This window comes from Trachypithecus francoisi, unplaced genomic scaffold (genome assembly GCF_009764315.1).
Source record: "Trachypithecus francoisi isolate TF-2019V2 unplaced genomic scaffold, Tfra_2.0 Contig01554, whole genome shotgun sequence".
NCBI lineage: Eukaryota > Metazoa > Chordata > Mammalia > Primates > Cercopithecidae > Trachypithecus > Trachypithecus francoisi.
Genome location: NW_022681439.1, coordinates 2,158,126 through 2,171,739, shown reverse-complemented (window position 1 = coordinate 2,171,739; position 13,614 = coordinate 2,158,126). Strand labels below are relative to the sequence as shown.

The window sequence follows — 13,614 nt, the reverse complement described above, 5'->3', positions numbered from 1 at the left end:
ATCTGTGTGAGCTGATTCTACGGTGGCAACACCAAGGAAAGGAGTGGTGGTCACAAAGCGCGATCACAGAAAAGGATGATGGGGTCTTGACCCACAGAGGACGCCAGGTCATATCACAGGAGCATGTCCAAACAGGTTGACACAGCCAGGGCCTCTTGTGGTAAGAATTAGAAACCCCAGCGCATTACCCACGGATGTCAGAGATCAGGGGGAGATGCATGAAGGCGCAGTGAGTGAGAAAAGGACACCAGAGGGTAGTTGAAGCAAATGCTGGAAATGTGTGCATGGCCTCTGCTGCTTCTGTTCTCTTTACAAGGCCTTGGAAGGGGCAGAATTCAGAGCCCTTCAGCCTGACTCCCGTGCTGAATGAGGCTCCCCCAGCACGCAGTTCCTCATGAGGCATTCGGTGGATTCCCCAACTGAAATTAATCACTGGCTCCCAATACTCCGGCAGCACTTTGTTGCCTTATTTACAGCCCTTGAAATAATGGATTGGAAGTGCCTTGTAAACTGAAAAGCACTGTACAAATGTCAGATGTTGGGAGCTTGGCAGGGGAGCAATAGATAATGCATCTCTTCCATTCCTGAGTCAGGGAGCGGTTGAGAGTGAGGCACCGGAGCTAGTCAGACTGAGGGCGACAGTCAGGTGGATGACGGATAGCAGCTGGTTCAGATCACAGGCCCCCTGAACTCCTCCACACTTCGCCGAGAATTCAACGGATCCACCCAGCCAAGGCCAGTTGCATGCACACTGGAGACAGGCTAAGGAAGGAGCCCAAGCCCCTGGGAGTCCTGGGCGGGAAGGCAGAGCGAAGCCAGAAAGACAGAGAGAGGAAAATGGGAAGGACACGCACAGAGGGCTTCCTGTGCTTCATGCTGTACACATGGTGGGCCTGGGCTGATGCTGAGGACGTAGAGATAAATGAGGCCTCAGGGAGCTTATCATCTAGTAGACATTGTTAACAGTCTAAATGGGATAACCATAGAAGCATGAGGAAGGCTGAAATTCATCCTGCCTGGGTGAGCTGGGGAAGGTTTCACAGAGCAGCTGGTAATTGAATTGGCTTTTGCAGTATGAGTAAAAGCTCACCTGATGGAGAAGAGAAGGGAAAGGAAGCAGCAGGACAAACACAGGAAAGCTCACACCCTTGTTGGAATGAAATAGACACGAATAAATGAACACACAAAGGCATGTGAGAATACAAAAATATATACCATCCTATCTGAGTTTTCTATACACCAAGATGGAAGGTCAAATTCAGACTAATATCCTTGCTTTTGGGGCCTGGCCTGGTGGCTCATGCCTGTAATTCTAGCTCTTTGGGAGGCTGAGGCAGGAGGATTGTTTGAGGCCAGGCGTTGGAGGCTGTAGTAAGCTATGATTGAGCCATTACACTCCAGCCTGGGTGACAGAGCAAGACTCTGTCTCAAAAAAAAAAAAAGACATGCTTTTTATCTTAAGAAAAAGCCAAACCATTTTGTTTTCTAATCCTACTTACCATATTTCATGAGACTTTTGGAATCTGCTTTACTGCACAACTCAATCGGCAATAGAGAATAAGAGGAGATACTGTTCCTACTCGTGTTTCTTGGAATATTAGACATTTACATAATAAACAGTAACACTTATTAAAATCTCCTTTCATCTCTTTTCTGTCCTATTCTCCCACAGTCCAAATCTGATCAGAACCTCCCTCCCTCCTTAGCAGCCCCCTCCAAAACAAATAAAACCTTTTTCAGGTAGGGGAGGGTAGCGCCTCCACCTTAATCACTGTGTCCTAACTTAGATAGTTGCAACACATCTGAGATATGTGATATAGATGAGCTATGTAGCTGAGAATATGAATTCCCATTCAACACATAGAGAATTTTTGGTTATTCAAGAATAAAATCCACATCCAAACATATTTCCTCCAGCTCCCGGACATTGAAAAGCAAAACATTTGGGCTGCTTTCCTCCAAGTTTTAAGTTTTTAGAATCCTCTTACATGCGTTTGTCAGAGTTATATTTTTGAGCATCTTCCTTGGTCCTAGGGTATGGAATTGCGTCCATCTGTTACCTGAACTTAAGCTTTCCCAAAGCCTAAGGACGGTCCTTGCCTATAAACTCCAAGACGTCATTTTCTCTAACTGTTCCCATCACACCCACTTCATCAGTCTCTTTCTCCAATTCTCGGGGAGCCCCAGGGCATGTGCCCTTCCCCACCTGGCCTTGTTCAGCCGCTCTTGGACTATCTGTTCAACCTCATGACTCAGCCGGGCCTCACACTAGCACCCTCAGCAAACAAACACCAATTGGAACTCTTGACCAGAATATTTATAAATGTCAGCTTGTCCTCACCCTCCACGCAGCTGTTGCTTCTGTTCCCAGGAGCCCATTATTCCACATGGTTATGACTCAGAGCACTGAATTGCTTAAGAAAAAGAAAGTATCTGCAACAAAATGGCAGGGAATTGATATATTTAACATAGTAAAATATAACACATGAAAAAACCATGAAGACCCTCCATTGATAAGTGGATAAACAATTCCCCAAAAATAACTATAAATGATGAACAAACTCTGATGAAATGTTCACACTGCCAAGTAATCAAAGCAATGTAAATGGAAACAATGATAAGATAAAAGTTGATAACAACGATATTTAAAAGATAGTGAACAATGCCATCAAGGCTTAGGAAGACAGATATTCTCACGCACTTCTGCTAAAGTGGAATGATCTTTGATGAAAGCAATTTCAGTGTATATACTTCCAATTTTAAGACTATCATAAGGATAAAATAAGAGTAAAAATATATACACAAGGATGCTCATCGTTATTTGTATTAGCAAAAAAAAAAAGTGATAGCCTTAACATCTATTTTTAGACAAATGGTTGAATAAATTATTATTGATTATGCTGATAAAGATTTTAATGCATAAGAAAATATATATGTATGCATGTGTCATATAATTATGGAAATACAGGTAGATAAGCAGAGAAAAAAATGAAAGGGAATACACTAACATGTTAACGATTTGAGTTTAAATGATGAAACTATGGGTGATCTTTTATCTTACTTTAAGTTTCTTATGTTATTCAAATTTTCTCTAATAAGAATGTGTTATGTCTATAGTAAGGTGGAGACATTTTTTTTTTTTTTGAGACGGAGTCTTGCTCTGTCGCCCTGGCTGGAGTGCAGTGGCCGGATCTCAGCTCACTGCAAGCTCCGCCTCCCGGGTTCACGCCATTCTCCTGCCTCAGCCTCCTGAGTAGCTGGGACTACAGGCGCCCGCAACCGCGCCCGGCTAGTTTTTTGTATTTTTAGTAGAGACGGGGTTTCACCGTGTTAGCCAGGATGGTCTCGATCTCCTGACCTTGTGATCCGCCCGCCTCGGCCTCCCAAAGTGCTGGGATTACAGGCATGAGCCACCGCGCCCGGCCTACATTTTTTTTTTTTTTTTTTTTTTTTGAGACGGAGTCTTGCTCTGTCGCCTGGCTGGAGTGCAGTGGCCTACATTTTTTAAAGGTATTTGAATTGGAAATCAAAAGTCCTGGTTTCTAGTCCAAGTTTTAAAAGAATTATCAAGCTTTGTATAATTCATGTCATCTCTCTGAGCCTAATTTTTCTATTCCAAAAGTGTGGTGGATTTGTAATGTGTCAACTTGAGAAGAGGGAACTGGTTCCTAAAATTCGTTTCCTTGTAAATTCCCAGCTAGGGCAGGTCTCGGAGATTGGGAGGGTAGAGGTAAGGCTGCAGCCATGTGGTTCTCACCCTCAGCGGGTAGGTGCAGGGGATTAGGCAGCTCCCACACGTTGTCACTCACCTGCTGGCTAAGTTGGATCCCGTGAGACAGCAATCAGTCCACAAGCTGCTTCCCCTTCTCTCACATCCCCATTCATCTTCTACAAGTCCCGAACCAAGTGTGTATTTACCTCTGTGATCAAGTGTGCCAGCTCCTCCTGCAGGACACCCACACCATCAAGGCCAAGGGCAACAAGAACTGACACAGGTTCAATCCATCCTTAAGGACTCCAACTCATGCCTCTGGTTACGTCTCATCCTCACTCTCCCCTGCTTTACATATATCTTCCTTGTCCTCCCTGCAGGACTCAAACCCCAGGATCAAGCACTAAGAAAACAGCTATAGAGAGAATTTTCCAGTCACCTCTCACAACTGGGTAAGGCCAAATCCCTATAATTAATAATAAATAATTGCATACCTAGTGGCCATGCTTCTCCAGTAGAACCATGACTGATGTAAGAAAGACGTGGGATTTATTTATTCAAGTCCACGTTTCCATCCAGCCCTGAATTAAGACATGGGGATTTATTTATTAAAGTGTAAGTTTCCTTCCAACCCTAAACTAGAGCATTTTAAAGTAAACTCAGAGTCTCTCTACATCCATAATCAATAGAAAATCCAGAGACTCGTCCACTCGACACAAAATTAACAACTCTGCTGGTTGGACAGTTCAGGGCGAGCTGCCAAGCACACATGGGTATCATCCCTCCTCCCGAGATCCCATGAAAAAGATGATAAAAAGAATTTAAAAGGTATAAACCCACAAGAGCCAAGAGAATGGCAGGAGAGCTAACAGTAGGTGAAGAGTTTTAATGGACTGCTAGAAGACATAAAGCAGATGGAAGAATGATGACAAATAAAGGGAAAAGAGGGAAAGTCATCCTGGAATATAAATGAAGGGGCTGCAGAACCTGAAAAAACTCTATACTCTGAGATAGCAGGTACCGTGGGGCACTGGTGTGAGAAGTGGTGCTGAGGAGTAATTGAAGGCCTGCAGATGGAGCATATAGACCGCCCAACCCCTAACTCCTCCCTACCACACCGCACAAATCTGCCGCAACCAGGAACTTCTCCCAGCCAAAAATTGAGGACAGTTGATTTTCTCTTTTGTTTATTTTTTATTGTGATAAAATACACATAACATAAAATTTATATTCTTAACTATTTTTAAATGTGCAGTTCAGTTGTGCAGGTCAGTGTTTTGGGAGTTTCTTGGTTGTTTTTAAGACAGGGTCTTGCTCTGTCTCCTAGTGCAGTGGCACAATCATAGCTCACTGTAGCCTCCACCTCCCAGCTAAAGCAATCCTCTCACCTCAGTCTCCCAAGTAGCTGGGACTCCAAGTGTGCATCGCCAGGACTGACTAATTTTTTTTTTTTTCTGGAGATGGGATCTCGCTGTGTTGTCCAAGCTGGTCTCAAACTCCTGGCCTCAAGCAATCTCCCATCCTCGGCCCCACAAAGTGCTGGAATTGCATGAGTCACTGCGCCTGACCCCAGTTCAGTGTTTTAAAATATATTCATAATGTGTTTTGCAGGTTTTTTTTTTTTTTGAGATGGGGTCTCTCTGTCACCCAGGCTGAAGTGCAGTGGGAGGATTACAGCTCACCATAGCCTCAAACTCCTGGACTCAAGTGAACCTCCCATCACAGCCTCTCAAGTAGCTAGGACTACAAATGCATGCCACCACACCCAGATAATACATTCACAATGTTGTTGCAACCGTCACCACCACCCGTTTCCTTAACTCTTTTAGTCTTGTAAAACCAAAACTCTATATCCTTTAAACGATAACTTCCCATTCCCCCCTCCCTCCAGTTGCTTTCTGTCTCTGTGATTTTGACAACTCTAAGTGTCTCATCTAAGTGGAATCATATAGTATTTGTCTTTTTGTGACTGACTTCTTTCACTGAGCAGCAAGTTCTTAAGGTTCATCCATGTTATAGCCTATTGCAGAAGTTTCTTCCCCTTTAGGGCTGAATAATATTTTATTGTATGTATACATCACACTTTGCTTACTCATTCACCCATTGATGGACAGCTGGGTTGCTCCCACACTTTAGCTGTTATGAATAATGCTGTTATTAACATGGGCATCCAAATATCTCTTCAAGATCCTGCTTTCAAATCTTGTGAGTATATACCCAGTGGTGGAATTGCAGGATCATATGGTAATTCTATGTTTAGCTTTTTGAGGAACCACCATGCTGGTTTTCATGGTGGCTGAACCATTTTATATCCTCACCAACAGTGCACAAGCATTCCAATTTCTCCACATCCTTGCTAACATTTATTATTTTCTATAGTAATCATCATAATGGATGGAGATGTTCTTAATTTTTTTAAAAATAAAGAAATTTAAGATTTTTTTAAAAAGTTATTCTTAAAAGCCGTCTTAGTGCTTGATCCTGGGATTTGAGTCCTGCAGGGTGGACAAGGAAGATATATGTAAAGCAGGGGAGAGTCAGGATGAGATGGAACCAGAGGCATGAGTGGCTGTACAATTGCAGAAATTTAAAGAATGCAATGGAAGGATTGAAAGATAAATTTGAGAGTATCTCTTAGCATATAAGAAAAAAATATTTTAAAAATATGAGAGAAACTTTAAGAGCAAGGAATCAATCCATGTAGTCCAACATCAGATTAACAGGGATTTTGGAAAGAGATGCAGAGAGGAAGAAACTAGCAAGGAAATAATATGAAAGAATATACCAGAGTTGAAGAAGGACACAGATTGTTAAACAGAGATTCCTCTAACTAAAGGCTCAAAGGATGAAAAAAGACTTAACAAAGATTTCTCTAATTAAAGGCTCAAAGGATTAAAAAAGACTTCTACCTAGATATGGCATGATGAAATTTCAGAATACCAGGGATAAAGAGATAGTAAACATATACAGAAAAGATAGGAAAAAAAACAGGTTTCTTCCTAAAAGAGAACGAAGTCCGCTTGGCATCAGACTTATCAGCATCAGTGAATCAGGGATGCAAGGGAGCAAGCTCTAAAGGAAAATTATTTCCAACTTAGAATTCTATATCCAGGATGAAGGTAAAATGGACACTTCAAAGTAGGCAAGGAGTCCAAAGTTTACCTCTCATAATTCCTTTTTTAGGGAGTTACCTGAAATTACAGCCCACATAACATAAGAGTACAAAATAAGAAATAAGTCATGGATCCAGGAGACCAACCAAATCCAATTCCAGAGAGCAGTGAGTAGAGATCTAGATTAGAACAGAAAGATGGTTCTGGGAATTAACAGCAACAAGAAAAGTTTGATTTAAAGTTAGAAAAAGTTGAGGCTTTGATAAAGGCAATTACTAGAGTATTAAAAAAAATCTATTTGAACTAAATGTTAGGCACAATCTCCATTGAAAGCCAGAGTAGTGATAACATTAGACCTACAGAGAATAAACCCTAGTGTAGTAATGTGCACATCAGTAAACAACATTTACATGCTTATAGTAATATAAATAATACTTCCTTTTTTTTTTTTTTTTTTGAGGTGGAGTCTCACTCTGTTGCCCAGGCTGGAGTGCAGTGGCATAATCTTGGCTCAATGCAACCTCCATCACCTGGGTTCAAGCGATTCTCCTGCCTCAGCCTCCCAAGTAGCTGGGACTATAGGTATGCACCACCACACCCGGCTCATATTTGTATTTTTAGTAGAGATGGGGTTTTACCATATTGGTCAGGCTGTTCTCGAACTCCTGACCTCAGGTGATCCACCCACTTCAGTCTCCCAAAGTGCTGGGATTACAGGCATGAGCCACTACACCTGGCCTAACAGTTGCTTATTGCTTATCAAATCCACATATAGAGAAATCCTGGGCAAATCTATGATGGTTACAGAATACAATGAAGGAGGTACCAACCTTGAAGTGGCAGGAATGGGGCGAGGCAGAAGGAAGGATGTGAGCAGAAGATTCCTTGCCTTACAGAGTGAAGAATCAGGATACAGTGGACAAAATAAGACATGAAGTGTAAGGATGTTTTTACAGGCTGCACAAGTGTCCCAGAGAAGAAGAAACCAAGCATCGTGATAGAACTCTGCTGAGCCAGGCAGAAAATGAATGGTCTGATCTTCTTCCATCATGGAAAGAAACTTATACTGATTCATCAAGAAGCAGGGATAGAAGGTTGTTTATATTGTTGTTTATTTTAGAGACTATAAAAGTGACTAACCAAAGGAACCAAAACAGGGATGGTTGGGAAAAATGTGTTTATCTTTGGGGAGTGAGGCTGCCATGATTGGAGGACTGCCCAAGAGTGAAGGTGACAAAGGAACCAAGATCAGGAAACCAAGAAAAGAGGCCAATCCAGATCCAACGATATCGCTAAAATCCCTTGGTCAAGCTGAATACGGAAATTAATTTTTCACTATGTAAACCAATAAAGTCTGCTTTTGAATTGGGTTTCTGGAACTTGCCATTAAAAATGCCCAATACATGGCAACTACTCCTCCCCTTTCCCTCCCACCGCACCTCCAGTTAAGGTCTTTGCCTTCTCATCTTTACAAACTTGCATTGCCAGATGCCTTGTGTATATGTTTACATAAGAAGTTCAAAGTTCCTAGCTATGCGAATTAATAGTAGAATTATTTAATTGGATAAGTCTAAGTTTATCTAGCAATGCTGTAAGGAAGTCCAGGTGCAGTGGCTTATGCCTGAAACCCCAACACCTTGGGAGGCTGAGGCGGGAGGATCACTTGAGTCCAGAAGTTCGAGACCAGCCTGAGCAACATAGTGGAGACCCTGTCTTTAAAATTTTTTGTTTAATTAGCTGGACATGATGGCAGATGCCTGCATTTCCAACCACTCTGAAGGCTGAGACAGGCGGATCACTTGAGGCCAGGAATTTGAGGCTGTAGTAAGCTGTGATTTCACCATTGCATTCTAGCCTGGATGATGGAGCAAGACTCTGTTTTTAAACAGGAATAAAAATAAACAATAATTTTTTTTTTGAGACTGAGTTTCTCTTTGCTGCCTTCGCTAGATTGCAGTGCTGTGACCTCAGCTCACTGCAACCTCTGCCTCCCAGGCTCAAGCAATTCTCCTGCCTCAGCCTCCTGGGTAGCTGGGATTAGAGGCATCCACCACCACACCTGGCTATTTTTAATTTTTCTTATTTTTAGTAGAGACAGGGTTTCACCATGTTGGCCAGACTGGTCTCGAACTCCTGACATCAAGTGATCCACCTGCCTTGTCCTCCCAAAGTGCTGGGATTACAGGTGTAAAAAAATTTTTAAAGCAAGGAGGAGGCCGTGGTGGGAGGATGGGTTGAGCCCAGAAGTTCAAGACCATCCTAGGCAACATGACAAAATCCTGTCTCTAAAAAATGTAAAAATTAGTCAGGCATGGTGGCATGTGCCTGTAATGCCAGCTACTTGGAGGTTGAGGTGAGAGAATCGCCTGAGCCCAGGAGGCCAAGGCTGCATTGAGCTATGATGAAGCCACTGTACTCCAGCTTGGGTGTCGGAGTGAGACCCTGTCTCAAAAAAAAAAAAAAGAAAAGAAAAGAAAAGAAAAGGAGGCACTGATGATTTGAAGAGACCAGATTGTGTGCCTCAGTCAAGTTCCTGGGTTTGGAGCCTCTCTGGTAGCCACAACAAGAATATTCTTGGATTGAGCCCCGAAGTTCTGCTGGTTGAACAAAATGCATGGCTGTCTTCTTCCATTTTTAGAATCATAGAGTCCTGGAATACCAGAAATGAAAGGGTTTAGAGATCACTTGGTGTAACATCCCCATTTTTACACATGAGAAACTGGGACCCTGGGAGCTTCTGTGGTTTGCTCAGAGGACACTCTGAGGGTGAGTGGCAGAACCAAGACTGGAAGCTGGGTTTCTCCGGGTTCACAGTCCCTGGCTCCTTGTGTTGAGTCTTTGGGGAGGAGGAAGAAAAATGATAGCAAAATGATAGGGTCAGGACTGCAGAATCGAATGAGAAGCACAAACAGGGATAGGAAGGTTTCCTGAATGACAATGACTGACACCTGGGTCTCCGTGGGGGGCCTCCCTGCCCAGGGCTTTCTCTGAGTGTGGACAGGGTTAAGGAATTCTGAGGCCCTTCTGATGCCAGGACCTTGGATCTGGGAGACTAAGACATGGCAAATCCTTCCTGTGTCTTCTAGGTGTGCAGAGGCGCACAAGGACACCTTCCAGCTGGCGTCATTGAGGCCAGCAGCATTTTGACATATGGGTCAGGGTTCTCTGGGTCATACTGCTGTGTTTTGAATTCTTTTCTGTTGGAGAAACATTTTATTATTTTTTCAAACCTAATCAATAGTATGGTATAGTCTTGTTTAAATGTTACATAATCACACTGAAGAAACATCTAAAGGAGAAAAAAAGAACTACCCTTAGCCTCACAACCTTCACCCAATAACTGATTTCCCTTTTGCTTTTTCTCTTCTGGCCCTTGTCCATGTGCACACATAATTTTGCTTGGTTGTAATTAGAAGAAACATACAATTTTGTATTAAAGCAATAAAGTTTTAAATTATATATATATATATATATACACACACACACATACACAAAGAAAATGGCTATAAAACAATATTTATGCAGGTTTGTAGGGGGAAAATCCATTTTAAAGGGGAGAGTATGGAATAATAGAGCATCTTAGAGTAGTCCATTTGGGATAGTGCTTATAAGACTTTAATAACATTTCTTCTCTTTCCTTTTTATATTGTTCCTTAACCAAGTCATGATGAAATAAATGTTATATATGTTCAGCTTATATTTGTACCATTTGATTTTTAAAACAATCATGGTGCTTCACAAGAAAAAAAATCATAGATCTTGGTGCTGGAAGGAATCTTAGAGATATGACTTCCACCCCAGTGAGAGACCAGTTGTCCATAGCATTTGGGTTTGTGTAAACAAAGCCTAAGTTTTGTATCCCTCTATCTTGCCATGCAAATTCAGCCAACCTCAAGTAATAAGCAAACAAGCATGGATCTATTATTTACTGTGCATCTAGTGCTGGTCATTATAAGGTTCACAAAATGGTAGACCTTTGCCCACAAGGTCCTTTCAAACTCCCTGAAAAATGGAGGCAAAAGTACATTATTAAACTATCAGTGAAATGACCTGATGTATTATATATTTAATTGTCTGTTTGTTTTCTGTCCATATTCTCCTTATACTGTGAGAAACATTTGCTACTCCCAATTCTGGAGGCTGGGAAGTCCAAGATCAACGTGCCGGCAGATCCAATGTCTGGTGAGGGTTGCTTCCTGGCTTGTAGGCAGTCATCTTCTCTCTGTATCCTCACAGAGCAGAGGCAGCAAGTGAGCTCTGGTTAGGTCATGTCTTTATGAGGACACCAGTCCTACCATGGGGGTTCTACCCTATGACCTCCTCCATACCCAATTACCTCCCAGAGTCCCCATCTTCAAACACCACCACCTTGGGAACTAGGGCCTCAGGAAGTGAATTTGGGAGGAAACATTCAGTCCAAACCACTCTCTTGCATGCCTGCCTGCTGTGGCTCCTACTGTGTGGCTGGCTGCCATTTTCTGTTGCGTCATACTGGGGCTGCATCCTAGCTGCTAGCTTTCTTGCTGTCTCTCCAATTCCAGACTTTAAGCAAACTGGTCTTTCTCATTGATGAAGCTCCAATAGCATAAGGCAGATTGTATTATGTAAGAAGAGGGTGGTCTTTGTACCTCTTATAACGTTTCCACATGGACACACTAATAAGAAGGCTAATGGATACATGAACACTCTGGCTTCCCTAAAATGCAGGCACTGATGGCACCTGTCCTGTGATTGTGTATTCATCAGGATAATTCATAAAAGGCACAATCTACTTTCCCCAGTTTTAACAGGAAGGGATTTACAACAAGGAATCATATGCATGGCTCACTGTATTGAAGACAGACTCTACACTGAGTGTATTAGTCCATTCTCATAATGCTAATAAAAACTTACCTGAGACTGCATAATTTATAAAGGCAAGAGGTTTAATTGACTCACAGTTCAGCAGGGCTGGGGAGGCCTCAAGAAACTTACAATCATGGGAAGGTGAAGCAAATACATCCTTCTTCACATGATGGCAGGAAGGAGAAGTGCAGAGTGAAGTGTGTGTGGGGAAGCCCCTTATAAAACCATCAGATCTCGCGAGAACTCACTACCATAAGAACAACATGGAGGTAACTGCCCCCATGATTAAATTACCCCCACTGGGTCCCTCTCATGACACATGGGGATTATGGGAACAACAATTCAAGACAAGATTTGAGTGAGGACACAGCCAAACCATATCACTAAGCTACCAGAAGCAACTCCCAAAATTACAGCACAGAACTGTACCACTAAGTTTCCTGCCACAATCAGGAAATTCCTAGTCCAATCAGGAAGCTACCACTACAACCAATGAATCCAAAGCCACCCCGCATTGCTGCAATCCAGTCCCCTACCCTTCTCAGCTCCAAATTCAAGTCTCCCCCTAGTGTAGCTGGTTGATATCATGTACGTCACAACCAGAGATGTAGCTGCAAGGGAGTTCGGGAGTGTCATTCTTAGCTTCCCAGACTCTAGAGTAATAGAGACTCTAGAGGAACAGAGGTTGAAATAAAGGCTCAGGGATCCCAACCACGCTACCTTCCACACTGAGAGAGAGGGAGATATGGTTTGGAAATTTCTCCCTTTCAAATCTCATGTCATAATTTGATTTCTACTATTGGAGATGGGACCTAGTGGGAGGTGTTTGGGTCACAGGGGCAGATGCTTCATGTACATCTTAGTGTCATCCTCAGGGAAATGAGTGAGTTTTCACTCTATTAGATCAATGAGAGCCAGTTGTTTAACAGAGCATGACACCTCCCCCCACCTCCTGTGCCTTCTCTCGCCATGTGACACACTGGCTCCCTTTGCCTTCTGCCATGAGTAAAAGCTTCCCCAGGTCCTCACCGAAGGCCAAGCAGATGCCTGCAGCCTGCAGAACCATGAGTCAAAGAAACCATTTTTCTTTATAAATCACCCAGGTATTCCTTTATAGTAGTGCAAAACAGACTAACACAGAGGGAAAAACACCAACATTAAGGAGTGGCCTTGTGTGCTCCCTGTCTACTCATTTTAGTTAGAGCAATTAATCCTCTAGGTCAACAAACATTTATTGAACCTCTACTGTCAGGAACTGCGCTCAGGGCTGAGAACATCAAGATGACTCCCACACTGAGGTTGCCTCTAAGGAGCCTGCAGTCTAGTGGGAAAAACGATTTGATGAACCAGTGGTTGCAACACCGAGAAGGGTTTCTAGCAGAGATTTGCACAAAGCACCAAGGGACCCCAGATGAAGCCATGTACTCTGAGAGGATCAACCAGGTGTCTACTGCTTTTTTTGATGTCCCCTGCTTTTCCCCAAGTGTTTTCTCTGAATGAACTCTGCCATCAAAGTCAAGGCAATCAGAGTTCTAAATCACTCGAAAGCTGGCCGAGCTGCCTCAATTCTGTTTTGTTGTCATTGTTTTAACAAAGCACTGAAATGACTTTCCTCAAGTCAAAAATCTTTCAGCACATATTGATACAGCTTTTTTCATACATGCATTTACATGTGTGTTTATGTAGTTCTGCTCATATCTAGGTGCAAGCATCAACTTGCGTACATATCCAGACCATCCTTTGTGTACATCTGTACTCTTGAATGTTTATGGGGTCACATGTATTCGCATGGGGTGGTCATTCCACATGGGAGTGTCTGTGTGCATGGTCTTTCAGCTTGCTTGTTGTTTGTTAAAAGGCATGAATGTAGATGAAAGTTTGAGGAAGGTCAAACAAAAATAAATAAATTCAAGGAGGCATCAACGAAGAGAGGAAAATATATCC

The 13,614-nt window shown here is 42.7% G+C and overlaps 1 long non-coding RNA gene across 1 annotated transcript in view; it reads left to right on the top strand.

Annotated features, from left to right (window-relative positions):
* The window catches only part of LOC117063247, a 91,064-nt gene that overhangs the window by 65,490 nt on the left and 11,960 nt on the right, over positions 1-13,614 (top strand). The window contains exon 2 of the long non-coding RNA XR_004428831.1: positions 4,093-4,164. This is a non-coding gene — a long non-coding RNA (uncharacterized LOC117063247). The remainder of the gene's footprint in view (positions 1-4,092; positions 4,165-13,614) is intronic.